The sequence below is a fragment of the Scyliorhinus canicula genome, chromosome 14 (assembly GCF_902713615.1).
Source record: "Scyliorhinus canicula chromosome 14, sScyCan1.1, whole genome shotgun sequence".
Classification (NCBI taxonomy): domain Eukaryota; kingdom Metazoa; phylum Chordata; class Chondrichthyes; order Carcharhiniformes; family Scyliorhinidae; genus Scyliorhinus; species Scyliorhinus canicula.
This window is the reverse complement of record NC_052159.1, coordinates 57,869,620-57,893,071: the sequence shown is the minus strand read 5'-3', so window position 1 is coordinate 57,893,071 and position 23,452 is coordinate 57,869,620. Positions and strand designations below refer to the sequence as shown.

General features: G+C 48.3%; 1 long non-coding RNA gene across 1 annotated transcript in view; it reads left to right on the top strand.

Moving 5' to 3' along the window:
• LOC119977138 overlaps positions 1-17,922 on the top strand; it is a 250,482-nt gene extending 232,560 nt beyond the window's left edge. Inside the window, exon 4 of the long non-coding RNA XR_005463125.1 lies at positions 17,608-17,922. This is a non-coding gene — a long non-coding RNA (uncharacterized LOC119977138). The remainder of the gene's footprint in view (positions 1-17,607) is intronic.
• The last annotated feature ends 5,530 nt before the right edge of the window (positions 17,923-23,452 follow it).

The window sequence follows — 23,452 nt, the reverse complement described above, 5'->3', positions numbered from 1 at the left end:
CGTCCAAATAAATCGCCACCTGCGGTAGTCCCTGCAGAATATTTTCCATTGAACGCTGGAATATAGCGCAGGCTGATGACACTCCAAAAGGTAGCCTAGTATAACGAAAAAGGCCCTTCAACGTGTTGATCGTAGCAAACTTCTGGGAGTCCTTGTCCAGTTTTAACTGCAGGTAGGCGTGGCTCATGCCCAGTTTCGTGAACAAAAGCCCACCTGCCAATTTGGCATATAGGTCGTCTATTTTCAGGATCGGGTATTTGTCCAGCAGTGCGTATTTGTTTACCGTCTGTTTGAAATCTCCACAGAGACGTATTGAGCCGTCTGGCTTCAAAATTGGTACCACCGGCGCTGCCCATTCCGAGAACTGTATTGGTCTGATAATGCCGTCGCGCCGTAGCCTTTCTATTTCGACCTCTACTTTCTTCCTTAACGCGAAAGGTACCGCCCTGGCCTTACAAAATTTTGGAAGGGCTTCTGGGTCCACGTGCAAAGTTGCTTTGGCGCCTATGATTTCCCCCAAACCTTCTTGGAAGACCTCCGGGTATTTTTGGAATACTCCACTCAACTGCCCGCTTCCACTCTGGAAAATTTTCAGCCAATCTAATTTTAGGTCTTTCAGCCAGTTCCGTCCAATTAAGTTTGATCCGGAGCCTTCTACTATCGTCAACGGTAATCTGAGCAATTGTTTCTCATATTCCACGGGTACATGAGTCGTGCCTAGAACTTCCAGGGGTTCCCCCGTGTAGGTTTTAAGTTTCGTTGATGTTTTTGTTAGGGTTAGTGGCTGGAGTCCATCTTTGATTTTTTAAAAAAGCTGCCACTCCCATTAACTGATACGGCCGCACCCGTGTCTGTTTCCATTATTGTCGGCTGATTACCATAGGGTAATCTTAATAGGTTCTGCTTTCGTCATTGCAATATTATATAATTGTTCCCCTTCGGAGGAGGATGGGGCGTCTAGGTTGTATACTTCCCTGCGTCCCCACCTGGTATTCCTCTTTTGCCACCTCCTTCTAGGGTTTCTGTCGCTGTTACCCCAATCTGTCTGGTGCCAAAAACGGTCCTTCTCTGTTGGGGAGCCTCAGCCGGTACTTCCCTCTGTCTCCAGTTAGTCCTAGCAGACTTGGGGGCAGTTCTGGGGTTTTCCTTTGGCCCTCTATTCCTCAGCCTTTTCCTGAGAGCGGCTATCTGGTAGCTGGACCCGTTGTGGTAGTCCCTCTCACAGGTATCTACCTCCATTGGCATGCACTGTAATTCCTGCACCCCACTTGCTGCCTTTTCTAGGGACAGCGCGAGCTGTAATGCCTGCCTGCAGTCTAGCTGCGTTTCCGCCAACAGGCGCTTCTGTATTGTGAGGTCGTTTATGCCACACACTAACTAGTCCCAAAGCATTTCATTTAGCCTCGGGCCGAACTCACATTTTTCCGCCAGCCTTCTCAGACGGGTCAAGAAATTCGTGACTGACTCCCTGTCTTCCTGCTTCGCTGTGTAGAATCTGTACCTACGCAAAATGATGGGTGGTTTTGGGTGGTTTCCTGAGCTGGTGCGGCAACATTCTGCTTGCCTTTCCCCCGTACTCATAGATTACCCCCCTTGCCTTCCTCAACTGTTCCACTGCTTTCCCTGTGGTCAACAGCCCAAACTTTCACCAATTCTGTTAAATCTTGGAAAGAATTCGTGTCCGGCGCATCGGGGTAAGTTAGACTACGTATAATGGCGAAAGCTGAGGGTCCGCACGCCGACAGCAGGATAACCCGTCTCCTTTCGTCCGTAATTATATCATTGGCCTGGAAGAAGTAACACATTCTCTCCACGTACTGGGACCAGTCCTCAATAGTCGGGTCGAATGCATCTAACCTCCCAAAAAATGGCAATTTTGAAATAGCAAGGCTTACCCTCCGAGTGCGGCAGCTGGTCTCCGCAAAGTTCTTTGTTTACCGCGTCGCCACTGTAATAATCCACAGGAGGCAGGAGTCCTGTCACCACACCAATATTTATTGCCAATAACTAGATACAAGAGCAGCTCCAAACAGTGCTGCTAGCATTCCAGTCAACTTAAGACTGCTCACAAAGCCTACACAGGTGCTTATATGGGCCCCCTCAATGAGCTATCATTGAGGGAGCTCATACTCCAATTGGCCAACCAATAATGCTAATTGGAGGTCATTACAACTCCCTTCTCTCTTGCTTCGTTCAATGTCCTCACCAGCAGTGGGCTCAACATCTCTGAAAACTTCTTATAGAATTCCACCGGGTAGCCGTCAGGCCCCGGGGCCTTGCCCGACTGCATTCCCTCCAGCCCCTTGATTATTTCCTCTATCTCAATTGGGGCTCCCCACCCCTCCACCAGGTCCTTCTCCACCCTCAGGAACCTCAACTAATCCAGAAATTGCCTCATCCCCTCCACCACAGCCAGGGGTTCCGACTCATATAATTTACTATAAAAGTCCTGAAACACCTTGTTCACCCCCGCTGGGTCCAGGACAGTATTGCCATCTCTTCTCTTTACTTTACCTATCTCCCTGGCTGCCTCTCTTTTCCTGAGCTGGTGCGCCAACATTCTGCTTGCCCTTTCCCCGTACTCATAGATCGTCCCCCTTGCCTTCCTCAACTGCTTTCCCTGTGGTCAACAGCCCAAACTCCACCTGTAACTCTGCCGTTCCCTCAGTAGCCCCGTGTCCGGGGCCTTCGAGTATCTCCTGTCCACCTGGAGTATCTCCTCCACTAATCTATCCCTCTCAGCCCATTCCACCTTTTTTCTGTGGGCCCATATCGAGATTAATTCCCCCTTGACTACTGCATTCAAAGCTTCCCAGACCGTTGCTGCCAACACCTCCCCCATATCATTTGTTTCCAGGTAGTTCTGGATGGACTTGTTAACCCGCCCACAGACTGCCTCGTCCGTTAGCAACCCCACATCCAGTCGCCACAGCGGGCGCTGCCCCCTCTCCACACTAAATCGTAGATCCACCCAGTGCGGGGCATGATCCGGTACTACAATTGCCGAGTACCCAATATCCACCATCTTCGGTATTAGCGGGCTTACCCCATCTTAATTGCTTGTTCAATCCCATCTGGCCAATCACCAAAAGACAGGTACTCCATCACTTTACCTTGAGGTCATCTTTCAACTTATCTCATGCCGGATCTCATTTGATTAATTCCTGCCAGATCCTTGCCTGAATAAAAGGGTACAAAACTCTCTCCTATCAACTCAGGAATATCAAGATAAAAGCCTGCATCTGGAGGCCTCAATGAAACCCCTTTATCCTCGGCTATTATCTTCCTTTAGCTCTGACCTTGGCTACTCGGAACTGTCTTTTTCCAGAGAGAGAGAGTGAGGGAAAGAGAAACACCTCTTGCTGAGGCCTCACAATTCTTGCCTATTGATCTGATAAGATTCTAAAGGCTACTATTTGTAACAGTGGGTCTGGGCAAGGTAGTTAGAGAGAAATTGTTTGTATTGACAGATGAGTCGAGAACAGTAGGATACAGATTTAAGGTAAATGACAAAATAATCAATGGTGACTTGAGGAAAAAATGAAGGATCCGGAATTAACTGCCAGAAAGTGAGTGTGGTGGAGGCAGATTCAGTCAGGGTTTTCAAAAGGGAATTGGGTGCAAGGGAAACATTTGCAAGGCTACAGCGAGAGGGTGGGGGGGGGGGGGGGGGGGGGAAGACAAATGACAAATGTAGAGAACTGGCACAAACTCAACTTGCCAAATGGTCTCCATCTGTGCTGAAAATATTGTGGATGCCATGCATGGGAAATTAAGAAATAGTGCTTTTGAATAAATAAAACATGTGGTGAAATTTACTAGACCTCCCCCCACCCCCGCTCCAGACAAATTCAGAGGTGAGGAAAGCCATGTGATTGGGTGGGAGGACAAGGCTGGAGATGAGCCACGTGCAGCCTCCCTCCAATCAACTCTGGGAAGGGAGGACCTGCAGGCAGCCTTCCCACCTGGAGGCCCTAAGTGGATACTTAAGGACCACTTTAGGGCCTCATTCCATTGGGTTTGCCAGTGGTCTACTGGGTGTTGGAGGGTTGGTGTGAAGTTCGTCCTTCACAGGCATTAAATGTGCCCGATCAGCAACCTGGCATTGGGAAGGGGTCCCCAATAGGAAGCCAACCCTTCCCCCGTCCTTGCTTCAGACCCCCCTCCTCCCATCGTGCCAGTGACATCCCTCCTTGTCCTTGCTTCAGACTCCCCTCCTCCCATCGTGCCAAAGACACTCGTCCCTATGACCCCCAGAGAGAGGTGAGAGTGTGTGTGTGAGAAAGAGAGGAATGAGTGTGTGAGAGGAGTGTATGTGAGATGTTAGAATGTGAATGTGCGTGAGAGAGACAGGTGGAAGTGTGAATGTTGTGAGAGATTTGTTTGTATGTGTGTGTGACAGGTGAGAGTGTGTATAAGGGAGGTGAGAATTTAACTGAGGTGAGAGGAGTGTCTATGAGAGGTGAGCATGCGTGTGTGAGAGGTGACAATGTGCATGTATGAGAGAGAGATGAGACTGTGAGTATGAGAGAGAAAGAGAGAGAGGTGAGAATGAGTGTGTGTGTGAGAGAGAGAGCGAGAGAGAGAGGTGGAGTGTGTGAGTATGAGTGTTATGAGAAAGAGGCGGGAAAAGGAGTGTGTGTGGAGAGGTGAGCATGTGAGAGTGTGAGAGAAAAAGGTAAGTGTTTGAGAGTTGTGAGAGAGGGAGTGTGTGAGAGGTGAGCATGTGAGTGTGTGTGAAAGAGAGGTGAGAATGAATGTGTGAGCAAAAAAGAGAGGTGACTATTGAGCATGTAAGAGAGAGGGAGAGGTGAATGTATGAGAGAGAAAGGTGATAGAATGAGTGTTGTGAGAGACTGAGAGAAGAAATGTGTGTGCGAGAGATGAGAATGTAAGTGTGTGTGTGTGTATGAGAGGGAGAGGAGTGTATGTTTGTGTGAAGGAGAGAGAGAATATGTGTTGTGTATGTCTGATATCAGAATCCAGCTCTCCAATAACACTCCCTAGTGTTAAACAAATTTGTGAGCAGAAGAAGAAGTATAACTCCTCTGATTAAAAATGACAAAAATAAGGTAAGTCATTGTTGAATAAGAGAATGTTAGGTATATTAAATTTATACACATATGAAATAGAAAATCAATTTACTTTTGTATGCACTAAAGCAATCTTTTTTTGTGGTTTAACTCTTCAACATAACAAGAATGTTTCTTAGATGTTCCATCAGTACTGGTGGGAGGTCAAAAGGGTTCTGTGGCTGAAAGGTTTGGGAAACCCTGCCGTAATCAATTTTTCTTAACATATCTCCTCAACTTCACGGCACCGAGGTCCCAGGTTCGAATCCCGGCTGGATCACTGTCCGTGTGGAGTTTGCACATTCTCCCTGTGTTTGCGTGCGTTTTGCCCCCACAACCCAAAGATGTGCAGGCTAGGTGGATTGGCCACACTAAATTGCTTCTTAAATTGAATAAAATAATCAGGTACTCTAAATTTAAAAAAAAACATATGTACTCAACTGACTGATAGCAGAATCACATCCAATATGTTGGGAGGGTTAGGTAAGCTTCAGTAAGCCATCCTTGATCCCTGGGAATTGCCCAAGGAGAGGTCAGATGAAGTAAGATGGGGAGATGGTTTCTACAAAGAATTGGGCCAAATGGCCTGTTTCAGCCCTATAAATGCTCTGTTGAACTATGTCATTCCTTATCAAGCAATTCTGGGAGATGACTGTGTGCTACACTCTGATGAAGCAGGACGTTCAAAATATCCCCAAATATACTTTCAAATCTTGTGATAATAAAAAATCAGTTGTGTGCAGGAAGTCAACTGCACAACTTAGGGAGTAATGATCCATGAAACATTGGCAACTGACGACATCATGTCTATAACTCATGAAGACACCTCCTTACGCTGTGGATCTCAATGATCTCAGCAGAATATGGAATGTGAGAATTTTGGAACAAATTCTTCTGCAATCTGATCAACTGCTTAATAAACCATTTACTTGCATACTTAGGTGGTAGTATTGGTTAATTTGTTTGTAAATGACGTCAGTATAAAAAATACTTTTCGTACTGCTGTCTGCCCAGTGATTTTAAACGGCACAAATATTAATGTGTGAGACAGATCAGGTTTTTCCCAAATTATAAACCTTTGATTCAAAAGGTACAAGTGCTCATAGATATTAACAATTGCAACTTTAATAAAATACTTCAAGCACAGAACTAGATGTCTTTCTAGGATTAATAATATTGATCATTTTGTAGCAGAAATTGGCCGTTATTAACTTCATACCAACAATTAGATTGCAGAAATCTGAAACAATTCAGAATATTAAATTTTTGATACAGCTGATTTTCAGAGAATGCCAGCCAGTTGCAGACCCAAAATTGGGTTGGTTCTGCAGTGGGCGAGTCATCGCCTTCACCAGTTACCACTAGCATCTTTCTTACTTTTTTCAAATAAAATAGAAATCAATTTAATTTTGAAAGTTCCAATTGCTGCCGATACTGTTATCATCAGTAGTTTGAATATTTATATTTCCTTACAGCTGTGAGAGAGAAAAAGAGACCAAAAAACCCCCCCAGATATGTTATTATAACCTGCCCAAATCCTATTGGCTGGGAGGAACAATTGGTTATCCCATGACTCTTGGGATTATGAGGGGGATGGGCAATCACTAGTAATTGTAGCTGTATAAATAGAGCTGACCAGTATGGTACTGGAGCGAGAAGGAAACAGTAGTGAACGACTGCTGCTGTATACAGTTACGTTCATGCTGTTCCTGTCCCAATATCCAAACCTCCCATTCAATCCCAAATTTGACAAAGCATAAGGTTCACCCTGCACACTGCTGCTAAATTAAGAGCTCCCCCCCCCCCCCCACACTGCCGACTGTTATAACCCTCACGGATGTCACGTGGTGTGTGTCATAATATACACACAAGTATATGATGGTGCATAGACAGACGTTGATTGACACACAGGGTGACCAATGAACACAGAACACAGCAGCCAATCACCAGACAGGACACGGCCATTTAAAGCCAGAGGGCACTAGTTTTCCCGCTCTCTCGGGATGCAGCCTCTGAGACAGTCAGAGCCTGTGAGCAACAACTAGAACATACACCATGTGGTAGTAAGATAGTCTGGTCAGGTTAGCCTCAGGTCTCCAGTCAACTCAGCATAGTGTCAACCCACAGTTAAAGTATGTTTAATAGTTAAGAGTTCAATAAAATAGAGTTGCATTTATTAAAGTGTTGGAAGCCTGTCTCTCTCACTGCTATGGTAAACGCAGTCCTCGCAGACCCAGCATACCCGACACATCATGGTACCAGTGAGTCATGTTAGAGATTGACGGATCTACCTTGAGATAGTCTGCCTTTGACCAGCGATCAGCCATCCGGTAAAATGGACAGCGTCCGCCCTCCCCCGCAGCTCCGCATCGCCGGCAACCTCGGTGCTAACTGGAAGATTTTTAAGCAGAAGTTTCAGCTGTATCTTGAAGCCAGCAAAGCTGCATTGGATGGCAGAAATATTGCTCTCTTCCTCTCTAAAGCCGGGGACCACGCTATCCACATTTTTAACTCCCTCACCTTTGCTGAGGGTGAGGACAAGACAAAGTTCAAAACAGTCCTGATGAAGTTCGACAGCCACTGTGACATCGAAGTCAACGAGAGCTTTGAAAGCTATATGTTCCAACAGAGGCTTCAGGGTAAGGATAAACCTTTTCAGTCCTTCTTAACCCATCTCCGTATCCTTGCGCAATCCTGCAACTACGGCTCCACTTCCAACTCCGTGATCCGCGATCAGATCGTTTTCGGGGTCCACTCCGATCCACTTCGCCAGCAGCTGCTTAAAGTAAAGCAGCTCACCCTCACCATCGCCATCGAGACCTGCGGCCTACATGAGCACGCTACTAACCGGTACTCCCATATCACGGCGGTAGAGACGGCGCGGCAAGGCCCCCATGATGTGGAGCGGGCGCAGGCCGTAAAACAGCTCCAAGGCCTGAGTCTGGATGAGGACAGCCATTTTGCACGCTTTTCCCAGGCTCCTGTGCATGCGCGCAAGAACTGAGGGGATGGCAAGGCCGAGGACCGAACTGCACAGGTGCGCACATCGTTCGACCCCACCGCGCATGCACCGGAATCATGAAAGTTGATTGAGCGGAGAATCGCGGGTGAGCCGAAAATCATGGCTGGTGCCAGGCACGCGACAGAATGCCATGCTCCCAAGCATCGACAGCAGTGCTAATGTGTTCTACTCCACATGTACAGTAAACGGCATTAGCATATCATTAACTGGCATGACCCGGAATTCTCCGGGCCTGCGCGATGCTCCGCCTCCGCCGGGGGGAATTACCGATGGTGAGTTTCACTTGTGGTTTCAAAAATCGGTAAACAGGCGCCGTGGTCGATGAAGGGGAGAGAAAAAGGTAGGACATGCAGAGGTGACCGTGGGCTGTTGGACCTGCCACTGGAAGAGTTGGCTGGAGGTGGGGTGAGCTTTGCAAATCCCGGAGGGGGTGGGCTTCAGTGGGGGGAGGGGGGGGCGTGACCACAGGACCGGGGGTCCAAGCACGGACTGCCATTGCTGCGCCTGCAAGCAGATCCAGCCCTAGAGGCACAGGCGCCAGTTGATGTGGATGGAGATCCGGCTGTGCAACAAGCTGAGGAGGAGGTGGGAAGGAGGCACCACATGAGACCTCAAGTGTTCTGGCAGCACCTGTCATTTGAGGACCTGCCAGACCAGGCATGCCATCAAAGACTCTGGCTGAGCAGAGGTAGACGTATCTGCCAGATCATGGCGCACCTGTCAGCGTGGGGGAATGGGGGAGGACACCTGCTCCCGGTAGCCGTCAAGGTGAGGGTTGCCCTGGACATTTATGCCATGGGGTCTTTCCAGGTCCTGAGTGGGGACCCGCCGGAATCTCACAGACCTTGGTGCTCAGGTGCATCCGTGGCATCACGGAGGCTCAATATGCCCAATTGGTGCAATACATCAAATTCAATGTGAACCAAGCCCACCTGGATGCCCGGGCAGCTGGGTTCACCTTCATTGCTAAGATGCCCGAGCTAAAGGGGGTGATTGATGTGATGCATGTCACCCTACGAGCACCAGCTCATTACAGGCCTGTCTTCACAAACCAAAAGGAGTTCCACTCGTTGAAGGTACAGCTGGTGAATGACCATGAGATGGTTTGTGATCTCTTTGAGCTGCACCCCTAGCTGCGGGGTTGGCTCTTGGGCAACAGGGGATATTATGGTGTTGGTGGAGGGGGATGTGGGGGTAGTGATGGGGTGGTGTTGGTGGAGGGAATGGTGGAAGTGCAGGGAGGGTGTGGGGGTGATGTCGGTGGAGGGGGGCTGTTAGTGGAGAGGGAGGTGGTAGTGCAGGGAGGGTGTAGGGGTGATGTTGGTGGAGGGGGATGTGGGGGTAGTGATGGGGTGGTGTTGGTGGAGGGAGAGGTGGCAGTGGAGGGAGGGTGTGGGGGTGGTGGTGGGGTGATGTTGGTGGAGGGGATGGTGGAAGTGCAGGGAGAGTGTGGGGTGATGTTGGTGGAGGGAGGCTGTTGGTGGAGGGGGAGGTGGTAGTGCAGGGAGGGTGTGGGGATGATGTTGGTGGAGGGGGATGTGGGGGTAGTGATGGGGTGGTGTTGGTGGAGGGGGACGTGGTAGTGGAGGGAGGGATTGGGGGTGGTGGTGGGGTGATGTTGGTGGAAGTGCAGGGAGGGTGTGGGGGTGATGTTGGTGGAGGGAGGCTGTTTGGGGAGGTGGTAGTGCAGGGAGGTTGGCAGCCAGTATGAGTGATGACAAGTGGTGCAGGATGGGGGTTTGGCTGCCCTCCAAGGGGGGGCTGCGCGAAGTTACAGTTGTGCTAGAAGGGGGTAGGTGCTAGGGACACAGTGCTGCCTACTCACCCTGGCTGCCCTGAAGAGGTCATGCAGATTTTTATGGCACTGTGCACCGGCACATGCGCGAACCGGCGAAGGCCTTTTGGCCAGCCCTGGCGGCGGGCGTCAAAGGCCGTTGTTGCCGGTTTTGGCGCCAGTCGGTGTGGTGCCAACCGCTCCGGCGCGGGCCTAGCCCCTCAATGTGAGGGCTTGGCCCCTAAAGGTGCGGAGAATTCCGCACCTTTGGGGAGGCCCGACGCTGGAGTGGTTGGCGCCACTCCGCTACGCTGGGACTCCCCCCGCCCCGCCGGGTAGGGGAGAATTTTGCCCCAGTACAGTGAACCAGAGCGATTTTTCACCTCCAGCTTTTTTCGCTTTCCCAGACCCTGGCAGCCTAATGCAGTTCTGTGATATTCAGTGATATTTTAGGAAAACCTGTTATCGATTCTTTACAATGGCTTTCTCTGCACCTTTGCCCATGGTAAAGTGAATCATATGGGCCTTATGTACAGCGCAAAACATCCAAATCTTTAGATCCTCATTCTATCCTATCCTGCGCAATCTTTGGACCCCAACTCTAAATAGACAGTTCATATGACACCCTTTTACAGCCTGACATTCTTATCTTTCCTGGAACTTGGAGACTCAGTCTGTCGCTGGCATCACAACTGCCTTTGCCATTGTTTGCAAGTGTACACACACTACAATCTAGGCCTTGCTTTAATCTTTCCAACCCATCACCCAGATCTGTTGCCAGGCAGACTTCAGCAAAGGTCATTAATTTTACCCTAAATTGAAAGACAAAGGGGGGAATTTTCAATTCTGGAAACTAAGAAGGGTGTGATCTAACAGGACGTTTCTAAGTGTCACTTGTGGCCTGTTTTGCTGAGAGTTTCCCCACTGCTATCGAGCCACACTTAGTCACGTTTCTCATCGGTTTAGCCCACATCGATTTAACCCTTGTACTGACTACCTGGTAGTGCTCCTGCTAGCTTGGCAATGCCACCCAGGCACCTGTTCCACCCACAGTCCCAGAACATAACAATAATAAACCTCATTATTGTAACCCTAGACCAATGATTGCCAGCTGACTATTCAACTGTGGAGGGAGCCACAGCTATGCCAATCTTGTCACCGCCCCAAACATACTCAGAATCTTCAGCAGCAGCTCACTGGATGATGATCCTAATTCGTCCTCTGATTTAACTCAACGGCAATAAGGTCAATTGCAGCATCTCTCCCAGTGCCTGAACTAATGTCAGTTATCTCAGCACAGACCTGAAGCTTTCATGCCCCACGTTACAATTAAAAACAAAACTGCTTTGAGCTTGCAATATTTATTATTTATTTTAAATAATATCTGTAATGCAGTATCTGAAGCAGTTTCAATCCTAAATTTCCAAAGGCTACATACCCAAAAGGGAAAAATTTGCTACACTCTGGGGAAAGGGCAGAGGTGTGTGTACCTGTCCTTCCTGTATATTCCCCTTATTTCCACTTTCTTTTATTTCGCCATTCTTATTTTGATCCATGGATGGTTAATGAACATGTCTCTTTAAGATAAACAGCCATGTCTTTAATTAAAGCAGAAGAATCCAGAGGTTTAAGGAGAGCTCACTTGCTGGTTTAAACTGGAGCTGCAAACTTTTCAGCACCAGTGTCAGAGATGGGGTTGGAACTCGGTTTGATTGATTTTCTGATGGCCAATTAATTGACCCAAAAGGCTGTGCTTTGCCTGGTAACAGGTGGTGATTGGATTTTACCCTACTGGTATGCTTTTCAGAGTCCCACGGTTTCAGTTCAGATTCTGGCAGCATGGAGAAAAGATTCATCTAACTCTCGCCAGAACACTATTGTGAGCACTATCTCTCTCCAGAATACCTGTGGGATTTTATTCCTGAAACTACAGGGACATGAACACAACCACAAACTGAACGGAAGGTTTGAAGAGATGTAAGGTGTCTTTCCAGAAAGTTGTGGGTACTGCATTTCTGTACTACAGAGAACCTGAACGAATGGATCTACAGAGAGAACCATTACAGGCTGGAAACCAAAAAACTTTAATCTGCAAGTTTACTGTGAAGAAAAGTCTGCTCAAAACCATCATCTGAAACAAGGGCTCTTTTTCCTTTCACTTACGACTTTACCCCTTTCCACCTCTGTGTTTGTCTGTCTTGTGTGCGTGTACAGAGGGTGGGGGAGGGGGCAAGTTAAAATGGGAATTAGGAATTAGTTAATAGTTAATTAGCTGTCTTTACTGCATATTTCATTATAGTTCTTGTTCTAAATAAACAATAATTGAGTGTAACCTTACAAACCTGGTGACTGTAATTATTGGGCAACCAAGGGCCAAAGATTTTGGATTTTTTCATGCGAATTATTGGTTAATTCACTTGTGTTGTGTCTCCAGGATGAGTGGGGCTAGAATTGACTGTGCCCTAGCCCAGGGTGTCGTAACAAGTGAATCACCCTCTCAGAATCAGTACCGAGATGATGGGCTCAATGGCCTTGTTCTGCATGCTATGATTTTGTTATTAATCCGAAAATCGAAGGGAAACAAGAGAATGAATACAAAGGGTCAATTGTTCAGCACACTCAGAGCAGCATGCACTGAAGCAACTTGAGGATTAAAGTACAGCAGCATAAAATAGTGGGCAGTGGAATGAAGTTTCTGATGTTAATTATGCCATTGCAGAGTAGCTATCATACATTTCCCTCCATCTGGTTCACAGCAGCACCAGCCGAGGTCTAGAAGATCATTGCCTGTTGCCTGTGTGTCGCCAATATTTATTCTCAGGGAAGAAAACAACCACAATATAACCAACTCCTAAAATCAACACAGCTTTAACCATGGTGTTTGTACACAGTAAAAACAAATGACTTCAAACTGCACATCTTCCTTTTATTTAGTAGAACACATTAAGTCTGTTCAATGGATCATTAACTCTTGTTGAAGAGATAACTCGTGCTTTCTGATTATGACTGAAAATCTGAAGAGACAGGAGTTGAGTCAACTTAACAATGAGGTTATTTTGTCAGCAGTCTTCAGAATGTCAACACACAGGAAACTCGCTAACAGAAACCTGACCCAATTAAAGCGCTCTGTTACATTGGCATTTCGTATGTACTCCAGCCAAGAGTACCAAGCACCCGGTTCATTAAGTTAAAAATAAGGGATAGCTCATTTAAAACAGAGGGCAGTGATCCTTTCAAACCCGCTTCCTCAGAAGGTCATGGAACGCCGTGAATCACGACTGGTCTCTGAGGGGTGCACAGGACATCGCAAAGTAGGTTGTAGCATGTTGATGAAGAACATAAATATCGGCAGCAGTTGTAAGGGCAATCTTTGCAAGAGAACTGTTCTTAAGAGTGAGGAAAACAGTGGAAAAGAATGTCAGGCTGGCCTTTCCCAACAGGTGTGTGTCCGTTTTTCTCGAAGGCAACTGTAGGAAGTGTTACTGAATGAGCTGCAATTAGAAATTGTATCAGTGATTCAGGAAGGAGGCCAACGAGGGGTACAATGGAATGAGGCAATTTTAGCATCGTTACCACCTTCACAACCTCACGACATTGTGTTACAAAGAAGTGTCATATTAGACTCTAAACTTGGCCGGGATCCCCCCCACCACCAACAGTGTGCTTTCCCGCGGTGGAGGAGGCTCGCCATTGGCTTCTGATGTCTACGGAATACCGAAGTCTACGGAATTTTGCACGCCCCCCCCCACCCCCGGAAGATACTGCCGGAAGGAAAGGCCAGAAAACCCTACCCGTTACCTCTGTTTCTCTCTCCACAGATGCTACCAGACCTGCTGAATTTTCCAGCATCTTCTATTTTTATCTCAGATCTCCAGCATCTGTAGTATTTTGATTTGATCTCCATGGTTACCTAGTACAGAGAGAAGATTAATGATCCGACAATATCAGGCAACATAAGAGGAATCAGCTGCATATTGTATTAAAAATTTACAGCTGCATTCACTTCAATGTGATGAATGCCTTCAACAGATTCCCATTACTGGCCATGAGTGTCATTGCTGAGGGAAGCACGGTGGCACAGTAGGTTAGCCCAGCTGCGCCGAGGTCCCAGGTTCGATCCCGGCTCTGGGTCACTCTCCGTGTGGAGTTTGCACATTCTTCCCGCGTTTGCGTGGGTTTCACCTCCACAACCCAAAGATGTGCAGGCTAGGTGGATTGGCCACGCTAAACTGCCCCTTAATTGGAAAAAAATGAGTTGGGTACTCTAAATTTATTTAAAAAAAGAATGAGTGTCATTGCTTCCCCTTTCAGTCTGAACCTACATACCTGCCGTACATCTATATTGAAATGAAAAAATGAAAATCGCTTATTGTCACGAGTAGGCTTCAATGAAGTTACTGTGAAAAGCCCCTAGACGCCACATTCTGGCGCCTGTTCGGGGAGGCTGTTACGGAAATCGAACCGTGCTGCTGGCCTACCTTGATCTGCTTTCAAAGCCAGCGATTTAGCCCAGTGTGCTAAACAGCCCCTCTTAAATGCTTCACAATGGGTGCAATGGTGCAGTAAAACACCTATGTTTGTTCTATTATGCTCTGCTACATGTTAAATACATAAATTGTGCGCTGTACACATTATAAAATCTCAATTATTCCTCGTACTGCAAATCTCAAGGGAATTTGGATTCCCCACAACTCAATCTAACCTCTGCTTAATTGGGGAAGAAGGCACACAGATAAGGTAGAAGACGGTGTAACCCCTATGCTTGTGGGCCTGTTAATATTACATCGAGATTATCTCAAGTTACCAAGAACAAGACTAAAGGCACAAAGGGGCATTAAAAGTGAGGTAGATTTGCTGCTGTATGTGTCGGAACCGAGTGGGTCGACAGGGGGATTATTGGAGCTACTGTCAGTATTTGGGTCGTTCTCGGGGTACAAGATGTATCTAGACAAGAGTGAGTATTTTGTGGTGTCTTGGCCGGGGGTGGGGCAGGGGTGGGGGGACTGCCATTCTGTAGGGCAGGAACTCACTTTAGGTATCTGGGGGTGCAGGTTGCCCAGGAGTGGGGGACGCTTTGCAGGTACATCACTAGGTTGGTGGGGAGAGTGAAAGCCGATCTGGCAAGGTGGGATGGTCTCCCTCTATCACTGGCGGGTCGGGTACGGGTCATTCATATGGGGAGGGAAGGTGGCTAGAGTGAGGAAGGTTTTGCTACAGAGGAGAAGGCAGGCAGGGGTTTGGGTCTCCTGAACCTGATCTACTACTACTGGGCGGCGAATGAGGAGAAGGTGCGGAGCTGGGTAAGAGGTGTTGATTCCCAGTGGGTCAGAATGGAGGAGAGTTTGTGCAGGGGGTCGGGGCTGAAAGCACTAGCAACAGTGCCGCTCTCGATAGCTCCGGCGAAATACTCAGGGAGTCCAGTAATAATAGCTTCATTGAAAATCTGGAGGCAGTTTCGGCAACACTTCGGGTTGGGGGAATGGTCAAGGGAAATGCCGATTCGGGGGAACCACAGATTTGAGCCAGGGACGTGGGATGGAAGTTTTCGGAAATGGGAAGAGAAGGGGATTAAGACACTAAAAGATTTATTTCTTCGGGGTCGGTTTGCAGGATTGAGGGAGCTGGAAGTGAAGTATGGGCTGGAGCAGGGAGAAGTGTTTAGGTATATGCAGGTTTGAGATTTTGCCAGGAAGGAAATACAGAGCTTCACGGAGGAACCGGCCTCCACATTGCTGGAGGAGGTGCTGACGACGAGGGGACTGGAGAAGGGGGTAGTGTCAGCGGTGTACAGAGCTATTTTGGAAGAGGATAAGGCACCACTGGAAGGGATCAAAGCAAAGTGGGAGGAAGAGTTGGGAGAGGTTATAAAGGAGGGGGTCTGGTGTGAGGTGCTCCGGAGAGTAAATGCCTCCACCTCATGTGCGAGGTTGGGGCTGATACAGCTGAAGGTGGTATACAGAGCACACCTCACGAGGGCGAGGATGAGCCTATTCTTTGAAGGAGTAGAAGATGTGTGTGAGCTTTGCGGGGGGGGGGGGGGGGGGGGGGGGGGGGCGCTAATCACGTTCATATGTTTTGGTCCAGTCCAAAGCTAGAGGAGTGCTGGAAGGAGGTTTTTAGGGTAATCTTCAAGGTGGTGCATGTGAAACTGGACCCGGGTCCCCAGAAGGCCATATTCGGGGTGCCAGACCAGCCAGGGTTGGAAACGGGTGCAGATGCAGACATCGTAGCCTTCGCCTCGTTGATCGCCCAAAGGCGGATCCTGCTGGGATGGAGAGCGGCCTCTCCACCCTGTGCCCTGGCGTGGCGGGGGGACCTGTTGGAATACTTGACCCTTGAGAAGGTTAAGTTTGAACTGAGGGGAAGCTCGGAGGGGTTCTACAAGTCATGGGCATTATTTATTATGCACTTTCAAGAACTGGATAACATCGAACATTAGTTGGGGGGAGTGGGGCTGTGTATATTAAGGATGACTATGGGTAATCCCGGATTTCTTTTTGTCATTTGTTTGTGTAAACATGCGGGCCGATGTTTGGGGGTTGGTGGGAGGATGGGATCGTTGTTATTGTTATGGGGATTGACATATCTGTTGCTGACTGTTGTTTATTGTTGGTGAGTGTAAATTTGGGAGAAAATGTGAAAAAGGAGAATAAAAATATATTTTTTTTAAAGTGAGGTAGGTAAATGCACATGGGGTGCACAGTGTATGAGTTGACATAAAGAACCAAGTGGTGGAACAGACAGCCACTCTTAGCTGAAGAACCCGAGGCTCCAATCTAACGCACCTTCTTTGAACAAAACAATGCTGCCAAACCCATGTACCATGAACTGTAATCTGTGTCCCAAAAAGTTCAGCAGCGATGGGGCAACTGGGCTAGCATGTAAAACATCATAACTGAAGCCTTCAAGGCACCGCTTGCTATTCTGGAAAATATGGCAGGACCAGACAGAACCACAATGGACATTACCATCGCAGAATTTCAAAGAGATTTCTCAATGGCGGGTCATATAGCTGTGATTAAGGCCTTGGATGAGGGATAGGAGAGAGAGCTGCCTCCTCTGGTCTCCAAGCTCTTAGGACTGAGCTATGAGCCAGCCTGGCTCGAAACTTGAATTCTGTAACTTGCTTCCCAAAGAGATACTTCCAAAGCCTCAAACTTACCCACGTCATTCAAATCAAGCTGACAGAAAGCCAATGGCAGATCCCTTGTGATGTTGTTTGGGCACACCTTCAACAGACCACAGTTGCAGTGATAGTCACACTCTAAAGCGCCACTGAAGCGACATTGATGTATAAAGCTAACCTACATCAGGTATTCACTCTGTTTTCCAAGTTCATCACTAAAAGATCATACAGGCAGTGTACATTGTACCATAAGCTTAAACTGTCCAAATTATAACTCAAACCGTTCAAATTCTCCAGAGAATACTCTTGTCTGTTTGTTACATTCACTCATTTTGAAATTGAAATCACTAAAAGCTTAGCTTACAATAAATTTAGAGGAAGAACACGGTAAGAGTACGTGAATATTTTTGTTCCTTTCTTAAACCAAGCAAAAAAAGTATTTAAAATATTCAAGCTCCTGTACTAATTATAAATATACCATGAAAACACACTTACAGTTTAGTTAAAGATTGACTGTCGCTTGATTGAAGCCCAAGATAATTATTGATCATTTGTATACTGATGATACCATGGATTATTTTTTAATATGAACACCTGTACTTTACTTTTACAGATGAGAAAGATGGGCTGCTTGGTGGAACTGAAAGAATAGGCAACGGTTTGAACTTCCACCCACCTGCAGTAAGTTCGAAACAATAGTGTGCTCTTCTCGCCCCACTAGCATCTAAACTTCACGTCACTGATGAGAAGCTGTGGACAAGCATGACATGTGCCAGATGTTTTAAAGTAAATTTGATTCTTAAAATAAGTTCTAACTGTATTTTTTAAATGTCCCAGCATTACTTACAATGGTTGTTTAAGTGAAGTAGGGGTTGGCCTGCTAAATTCTAATTAAAATGAAATTGAAAATGGAGTGGAGTAAATGAGACAGCAGATTACATTGATTTTATTGGTGCATTGTTTAAATTCTTCTTCATTTTACCCCCCTTTCTGCCTCCTTCGCCATTTGATTCTCTAACATTTCCCCAAGCGGCAAGTCATCTCTGTATCCCTGAAAGATACTAGCAGAAAATCACAGGCTTAAGTATTGTGTATGGATGAGGCATGATCGGTTTAGTCTACTTAATATTATATGTGGTTAGACTTAGAAACCTAGAATTGCCTTTGAGAGCCCACAGCTAATTGACAATTGCTAGGCAGAGAAGGAAGTGAAACAGCCATATTCTCGATGTTTACCCAATTTCTATTCTACCAGATGTACACACACTTTTGTGTGTGACTGATTTTGGACTATCATTTCTTTTAATTGGAAGAATCACCATGGAAGGACTGTGCAAATCTGGCAAAAGTGTGATTGTGACATACCACGTCCTATATCTCATCACTGAATCATATTCAAACCTGTGTGAAATGGATGTTCAAGGGGCAGGTTTAGATCAGTAGGCTAAATAGCTGGCTTGAAAAGCAGAACAAGGCCAGCAACGCGGATTCATTTCCCGTACCGGCCTCCCCGAACAGGCACCAGAATGTGGCGACTAGTGGCTTTTCGCAGTAACTTCATTTCAAATCTACTTGTGACAATAAGCGATTTTCATTTCATTTTCATTTCATTTCATTTCATTCTGGGTTAGTTGATGATCTACAGAAGGCGATTCGTGTCGTGGGGCGGCCGTGGGGGGGGGGGGGGGGGAGAATAGTGGGAGGTCGGGAAAAATGTCGGGAAGGCCCTCCCGCTATTCTCCGACCCGTCGTGGGGGGTGTTTGCCCGGAGTGTTTCAGATCTCTCCTTATGGGCTGGATTCTCCACTGGTGGGATTCTCTGTCGCTCTGCAGCGCACCCACACCCGGGGATTTCCCGATGGATTGGGGCTGCCCACAATGGGAAACCCCATTGGCCAGCTGGCAGGACGGAGGATCCCATTGCCGGCGGTGGCGCGCTACACCAGCAAACTAGTGCGACGGACGGAGAATCCCGCCCTATATCTTTAACATCCCATCCATTGTACCTGCCTGATGAATCCATCCTGTTGTCTGATTGTCCCTTTCCCCAGTCAGTTACGATGGGAATGCATTTTTCACGAACTGAATTTATTGGATGTCGGCATCTCACTTCCCGCCATCCGAAATCCCACCAGCTCTGACTGTTTCTCTACCATTTCATGTTTGAAGCAGCGACAAGTGGCCAATCAGATTGGCCGGAAATGCTAAAGTCCCTGCAGCAACTGCACTGCAGTGGAGAGAGGTGAAAGTTCTGAAGAATGTTGGATACAATGGCCGCGATTCAATTAATTGGGAGCAAAGTCCCATAGAGAGCGTGTTCAGCTGCATGTTTCCCAGTGCTCGCAGCACCTTATGTTGTATAAGGGGCTTCAGTGGGAATGCGCAGCCGAGGTCACACATAGCCCTTTTTTGCACAATGAAGAGCTCTACTTGCCGTTTTTTTAAAGTGCGTCCTGAGGCCCCCGAAGCGACCTACAACTCAAACACACTATAGGAGGGTCACTGGCACCCTACACCCCCCCTAACATCCATGCAGGGCACCTCTGGCCCGATCACGTGCATGCCACAAATGGCAGCTTGGCACCTTGGAAGTGCCAACCTGACATGCTGGCAGTGCCATGCTAGCTGGTAGTGCTACCTGGGCACCTTCACGAATCTTGGTCCAATCCTAAACCACTCCAGAACTGCCATCAAGTACCTCCACTCTACCCGGTCGAACGCCTTCTCAGTGTCCAATGCCTCAACCACCTCTGTTTCTTTCCCCTCTGCCGGTGCCATAACTACGTTCAATACCCATCTAATGTTTGAAAAGAGCTGCCTCCCTTTCACGAACCCCGTCTGATCTTCACCTATCACCTTCGGGAGGCACTCCTCCAGCCTACCCGCCAGTACCTTCGCCAATACTTTTGTGTCCACATTCAGAAGTGATATGGGCCGATACGACCCACACTCCATCGGATCCGTATCTTTCTTTAGCAACAGTGAAATCGATGCCTGCCCCAAAGTTTGTGGCAACACCCCCTTCCCTATCGCCTCCTCAAACATCCCCACCATCAGGGGTGCCAGCTTATCCTTGAATTTTTTATAATATTCCACTGGAAACCCATCCGGCCCTGCCACCTTCCCCGACTGCATCCTTCCAATCGCATCTTTTATCTCCTGCTCCACTATCGCTCCTTCTAATGTAGCCCTGACCCCCTCCCCTAACCTTGGGTACTCCAACCTATCTAGAAATTCCTGCATCTCACGGTCTCCCCCAGGTGGCTCTGACTGTACATAAAATTCCTCAAAAACCTTGTTAATCAGAACCGGAGCCACCACCAACTTCCCTGCTCTATCCTTCACCTGCACAATTTCCCTTGCCGCTGCTTCCCTCCGGAGCTGACCTGCTAACCTATCTCCATGTTCGTAAACTGCACCCCTTGCTCGTCTTAGTTAGCACACCGCCTTCCTGGTAGATAGTCGGACAAAGCTCGCCTGTAGTTCCTTCCTCTTTTCCAGCTTTGCTCGGTCCCCATCCTCTGCATAACTCCTATCTATCTCCAACATCTCATCTATTACCCTCTGTCGCTCCAACCTCCCCTCTTTGTCCACCCTGACCTTAAACAAAATCAAATCCCCCCTCACCATCGCCTTGAGAGCCTCCCAGACAACCGCCTTCGTCACCTCATCCGTACAGTTGAAACCTACATATTCCTTAATTACCTTTTCAATTTTGTCACAGAATACTTGGTCCCGCAAAGTCCCACATCTAATTTCCACCCTGGTCTCCGCGCTGCCCCCTTCTCCAGCACCATATCCACCCAATGCGGAGCATGATCTGACACTGCAATTGCCGAGTATTCCGACCCCTTAACCCCAACCAGCAAAGCCTTCCCCACCATGAAAAAGTCGATCCACGAATATACGTTATGGACTGCTGAGAAAAACTAGTCCTCCCGCTCCCTCGGGTGCAGAAACCTCCCAGGGTGCACCCCTCCCATTTTCACCATCAACCCAGCTAATGCCTTGCCCCCCCCCCCCCCCCCCCCCCCCCCCGCCCAATGGGGCCAGCGAGCGTGGCCACGACCCGTCCAACCTTGGCTCCTGCACCAAGTTCCAGTACCCCCCACTATCAGTTCGTGTCTGTCCAAGTCGGGGATGGCCCCAAACACCTTCTTCGCGAATTCTGCATCATGCAAAATGGTGCCGTATACACTTAACAGCGCCACTAGCCTCCCCTCCAGCACCCCTGTCACAATCACATATCAACCCCCCTGATCTGCCACCACCTTGTCCATCTGGAAGCGTACTCTTTTGCTGACCATTACCGCTACCCTTCGAGCCCTTCCATCAAATCCAGAGTGAAACACCTGACTAACCCAGCCCTTTTAAAGTCTCACCTGGCCTTTCACCCTCAAGTGAGTCTCCTGCAGCATTGCTACATCGGCTTTCAAACTATTAAGATGCGCAAGCACCCTTAACCTCTTGACCGGCCCTCCTAACCCCCTCACGTTCCACATGACTATCCTAGCTGGGTATCTCTCACCCCCCCCCACCCTTCTTATCCACCATCATCATACCACCGGGCCCTGCCCCATGAGCCTGATCCGCCCCTATCCATTATTAACATCGAATCCCTTCCCCCCCTCCGAACCCCCCCCCCCCACCCCCCCACATTTCCTCTCGAAAAAACATCTTCCAGCGTTAATCCCTTCCCCCCCTCACTCGCTTCGTAGGGCCAACAAAACCTGCCAACCAGGCTCCAATGTCCGCAGCCTTCCTCTTACCTCACCTCCGTTCACTAGCCAACTTTAGTTAGCTAGCGCGGGTAGCTCCCTCCGCCATGATGTACCGTCCACTCTCACCCAGTCCCAGGGAAAGAAAAACAAAAACAACAATCAAACCCATACAATTCACTAAAATAAGATATAATGTCGCAACACAGAACGCCAATCAACCCAACCATTAACTTGAACTCTATAACAATGTAAAGAGAAGTAAATTACAATATACATCAGTAAACAGAAAGCTGTAGCATTTATACATTTTCCAGCTGCCCAAACACAGTCCACAGTCTCTCTTCCAGCTCCGCTCCCCACGTCTGTCCCAAGCCTTCTGCCCTCACAAACACCTCAGCCACCTCCGCTGTCTCGAAATAAAAGTATTTGGCATCATATGTCATCCTCCGCTTCGCCGGGTATACCATACCAAATCGCACCCCCTTTTTGTGCCGTGCCGCCTTCACTTGCCCGAACGCCGCTCGTCTTTTTGCCAACTCCACCGTCAAGTCCTGATAGATCCGAACTCCAGCACGTCCCACTGCATCTCGCACTTCTGCTTCGCCCAGCTTAACACCTTCTCCTTCACGCAGTACTTATGGAAGCAGATAATTACTGTTCTTGGCAGTGTGGTGATAACCACTGTAGATATGCATTCTTGCAGTAGGGGGATGTATGGCTGTACCTGTAATACAGGTTCCTCCGGTAAGCCCCTGCCGGCTAGCTCTGCCCACAAGGAGCTTGTGTATAAATATGCGTGTGAGTCACTCAGACCCTAGTCTACAGTTGCAGCCGGAGGAATAGCATCGCACAGCAATAAATCCTCGATTGTACTTGTCTCTCGTCTTTGACTGAAATTGTTAGCGTCACAGGCGGCTCATTCACCTTGGGCTTCAGCCTTAATGACCGATGAGCTCGGTCCAGCTCGTACTGGGTGGAGTTCTCACCCTCCCCCATCAGCTCCGCCAACTTCTTAGCAAAGTACTCTGTTGGCCTTGGGCCCTCTGTCCCTTCGGGCAAGCCCACAATTCTCAGATTGTGCAGTCTCGCGCGGTTCTCCAAGTCCTCAAGCTTTGCTCAGAGTCCACCACTCTCCGCAGCTCGTCCCCCATCGAGGTGAGCTGGTCGCTGTGCTGCGACACAGCTTCCTCCACTTCCTTCATCTTCTCGCCCTGCTCTCTCACCTCGGCCGATGTCTTTGCCACAGCAGCCCTCACCGGGGCGATTGCCTCCTCCACCAATGATTTCAATGCGACTGCCATCTCCTTCCTCAAAGCCTCCGTATGCCTCGCAAACTGTTTTTCCAGCTCCACCGCCATCACCACGGTCATCTTTTCCACCGTAAGTAGTGTGGCCCCACCATGCGGTCCGGGATCCGCCATCTCATCAGTGCTTTTGTTAGTCTTCTTATTCAACGGCGAACCCGGGCTTTCTTCCTTCTTCCTAGCTGCTTTTTGCATCCTCTGACAACTTATTATTGTGGTGAATGTATGCATACTGTAACCTGTGACCTATGACCTGGAAGTGGTGATATGAACTGCTTCCAGGTACTGTACTTTAACACCGGTATGGCTCCGCCTCTGGCTCTGCCCTCACCGGGGCCATATATAGACCGGCCGCCTGTGGGCAGCATTCATCTGTACTACTGACTCTGGCTAGGCACGTTCATGACTAATAAAGCCTACTGTTCACCCGCGC